The sequence below is a fragment of the Mixophyes fleayi genome, chromosome 3 (genome assembly GCF_038048845.1).
Source record: "Mixophyes fleayi isolate aMixFle1 chromosome 3, aMixFle1.hap1, whole genome shotgun sequence".
In the NCBI taxonomy this organism is placed as follows: Eukaryota; Metazoa; Chordata; class Amphibia; order Anura; family Limnodynastidae; genus Mixophyes; species Mixophyes fleayi.
The window spans coordinates 186,447,624-186,452,086 of record NC_134404.1 but is presented as its reverse complement, the minus strand read 5'-3'; positions in this window follow the sequence as shown (position 1 = coordinate 186,452,086).

Genomic DNA, 4,463 nt, shown 5'->3' with positions numbered 1-4,463 from the left:
CGCATCCGGCCCTTCCTCTCCCAAGATGCCACCAAATGCCTTATCCACTCTCTGATCATCTCCCGCCTGGACTACTGCAACCTCCTCCTCACTGGCCTCCCCCACTCTCATCTCGATCCCCTTCGTTCCGTCCTTAACGCTGCAGCTAGGCTTATTTTCCTCTCTCGCCGCTCCTCTTTTGTCTCCCCCCTCTACCTAGCCCTTCACTGGCTCCCATTCCCCTTCAGAATCCTCTTTAAGCTCCTCACACTCACCTACAAGGCCCTCGCCAACTCCACTGCGCCCTACATCTCCACCCTCCTCTCTATTCATGCTCCATCCCGCCCTCTCCGTTCTGCCTCTGACCGTCGCCTCTCTTCCCCCCTTATAACCTCCTCCCACGCGCGTATCCAAGACTTCGCCCGCGCTGCCCCCCTCCACTGGAACAAGCTCCCTCCCTCCATCAGAACTTCCCCTAATCTGTCCAGTTTCAAACGGGCCCTAAAAACCCACCTTTTTCTTAAAGCCTTTCTGTCTCCCACTTAACTTCCTACCTTATCTTCTGCCTCCGTCCCCCTACTCTCCCTCTCTCCCCTGCGTCTCTCTCTCTGTCCACCCCTTTCCTTAGATTGTACGCTCCTCTGAGCAGGGCCATCTCTCCTCCTGTTTCCACCACTTCTAACTCTGCTCTCCAGCTACTTAGCCTTCCTCCTCGAGGGTCCTCCACCCCACGTCCACTCTCGCTCCCTCCTCCCCCCTGGGGGTCTCCCTGTCTTCCGCGCCCTCCTTCTTGGGCCCCGACGTTTGCGGATCCTCCCTCCCCCTTCCCCGCCCTCTCTAGCTGTGCATTGAGCTTACTGAGTTGCTGTGTTTACTGTACTGTGCTGTCTCCCATTGTATTGTAATTTTGTTTGTCTCTGTACGGCGCTGCGGATGCCTTGTGGCGCCTTATAAATAAATATTAGTAATAATAATAATAAAATCCCATAGCAAGAAGGCAGCTTCTTGGTACGACCTGGGTGAGGGGGTTAGGAACCGCCCTCCGGTTTAGTCCGTGAACACCGGCTGGTGTTCCCAGTAGTGGTAAGTGAGCAGTTTCGTTAGTGCACCACACCTAGGTAGACATAGTTGTTTGACGTAGTTGCGTTGCCGACCATTAGAACGTTGGTCGGGTCGCTGTTGCAGTCAGTTTAGTTTGTGGGTGCCATCTTAGTCTCACTGAGAGTGCAGAGAGAGGCTGTGTGTTCTTGTCATCCGCAGGTGTCGGGAAGGTGCAGGAGAACAGGATCGTAAGTGGGAGTGTCCCGGTGAGTATCACGCTCCATTCCCCTTTCGGTTCGGCCCTCACCGGTAGGTGTGCCAGGTACTTGAGGCGAGACCAGTCCTGGTCTCAAGTGCCTGTAGTCCCCCGTGCCTTGGCAAGAGCAAAATGAGGAGGCGGCAAGTGAGCTTGGACTGACCGTGTCCTCGTTCTTTGCCGTATTCTCGGACAGCCCTTACCTGGTAGGCACGGCTGTAATCTCTGTCTCTTTCTTAGAGGGACTTGGTTGGAGGTGACAAGGGTTGCGGCTGCGGATCTGCTGGGAACGGATCGCAGCTGGGATATCTGAGGCGGACTGGAGATGACCATCGTTTATAAGGTAAGTTCTTTTGTGTAGCGTCTGTCCTGTTTCCCCGCAGGGGGCGCTACATGTGCATGAACATTATTCTGTTTTTTCTTTTTGTGCTACATTTTTTATGTTTCCTTCAGTCTGGAAAAGAGCTAAAATTGTAGCGCTTAAAAAGCACACTTGAATGATTGTTCATGATATTTCTGTCTCTGTTGGAGTCAGTAAATTTTGTGTCTGAAGGCTTACAACTAACTGTGAAACCTTAAAAGTGTTATTTGCCCAGATAAAACAAGCAAGGGCTTACAAAGAGACTTAGCAACTGGTTGGTTACGGATTGATTCTTCTACAGAATGCAGACTTCTAGAAGTGGGAAAAACTGCAAGAAGACTGATAAAAAAGTACTCCTTACAACTATAATGAAGAATATTTGCTTGCAATGGGCTATAAAATACAAGAATTGGACCACTGAGGATTGGAAAATGGTTTTCTGATTAAGGCCATTTCTTTGTCCAATGGTACAGAAAAGTAGCTGTATAGAGGAGCCAAGCTGAGCCTCTACAAACAGGACATCTTCAGCAGACCATAAATGATCTCCAAAATAGATGGTTTGGATATGTTTTACCTCTACATTGCATGGAAGCCTCATTCACATTAAAAGAATAATTCAGAAAAATACACTGATATTCTGATGTGCAGAGTTATTTCAGCTATAGAGAAGAATTTCCAAAATTACCATTCTTCAATAATATTTGTTTTTTGTCTTAACCTCAGCTCTCAGCCCTCAGAGACGACACAAGTCAAAACAATACAAGTAGGAGATAGGTGGAGAGTCCCTGCTGAATACCAGATGTAGCGTCTGTTTAATGATGATCCCCGGCAGATGTATTAAGATGCCAGACTTTGGGGATTTCTACACGATCAGCACCACGTCTCCCTTCCTATGTATATGGCATTAACCTGAATGAGAAAGCTGGTGGTTTTACCTAGGGATCTGCAGACATCCAAAGCCAAATAAGGTCCTTAATGTCTATGGAGGTGATCTCACGGTAGTGATGAATTGCAAGCAATAAACAAAAATTGGTTAGGTATTGGTCTGTGTCTAGACACAAGGTGATCCTCTGTATTGGCCTGAGGTTTGTGGTTGGGCTCCAGTATATGTATATTGAGATTAAAATGTAATCTCTAGTACAAGGCAAGCTGTGATGAAATGAGTCCCGGCCATTAGATCAGGCAGCAGGTAAGCAGCCGATTTTCTTTAATTCAGGTCACAGATGGGTTAAATTAGTCCTGACTCTAAAAAAGAGAAAGATATGTATATATGTGTATATATATATATATATATATATATATATATATATATATATATATATATATATAAACTGAACCAGATTTGTAACACAAGCTCTACCCTACCCATAACACAATTTGATATTCTACACCTGGAGAATATACTACAAGTAAACAATAAGAACATATATTACAATTATTTGACTTTTAAGCAGTGAAAACTGCTATACAAGAATATAATTCCCAAATTTCTGTTAAAACTGACCACAGATTTTACATTTACACTCCCTAAAATTACATAAACTTGGAAAATTCAACTCAATAAAAATTTCCCTCTACTATGATATATGATATCTCTACAATTATCTAGTGACCATTGTATATATAACATCATTTAATTTAATACTTAACCTGTGTAGATCATAACAACCTGCAGTATATCACACAAATTTTCTACTTTTATTACAATTCTTCCTCAACAAATATGACAGCCTAGCCTCTATTTCGGGGACCGTGATTTAGGGCAACCTATATTATGCACAATAGATAATACATTTATAGAGTAATACTACACAAATAACAAATTCATTTAACCTGATTGTGACGGGATCACTTATAAATAACTTATGGTATAAACTTATTTAAAGGAAATAGCGCAGGGTGCTAATTTATAAAATTGCAAATGTACTTATTTTTGATATTGTGGGTATGTTGGTAAAAGAGATATCTTTATTTCTGAGACCAGGGGAAGAAATTAGTTTGTTTTATCTTTGCTAGAGGAAATGCATGATTTCTGAGGTATATATCTGATACAATAAGCCTTTGTGGAGGCAGTCTTTTGTGTATTGTGATGTGGGGAATGACTTATTTGGGGTTTTCTACCTTTCTTTGGGAATGTGTTTTCTGCGACTGTCTAAATAAAGGACCTATGTTAATCTCATGTTAATTAGACCTTTTCATGTGTGAGGGTCTAGCACCTGATGACACAGGAAGGTTTAATTAAACTGCTATTAGATTTTCTGTGTCCAAAATGAGATGCAGGAATCACAGCAAGTTATAGGATATCACAGATAAGTGTAAATATTGTTAGCTGTGCATTACATGTAAATCCATGTTTTGTTAAACAAATTGCATCCTGATTCTAAAAATAGCTCAGACCTCAGGGGGCTGGCTTACCCTGTGAAACCGTGTCCAAATATGTATAAAAAGCACTGACTTGTATTGAAAATTGATCTTCTGTTCCATCTGACCTGATCACTGATACCTTCGATCAGTGTGACTTCAAATAAACATCACTTGCTTCAAAGACCTGCTTGAAAACGTCTTCCATGCTGAAAATCCTGTGACCTACAGATTAGACCCAAAATCTAATCCATTCCCGGCTGTTTCTGAGGTTTGGACCCAGCATCCAGTACCACCACTCTGACTGCTACCCAGCAGCTCTGGCCAGTGCGATAGGCCAGGGGGGATCCATCTACAGCAACCCTGATCCATAGGAAGAGGTCATGAGTACCAGCCCAGGTACACCAGTAATGGGGTACACTAGCAGCGTCAGTTATCCAGAAGAAACCCGGTAAAGGAGGCCAG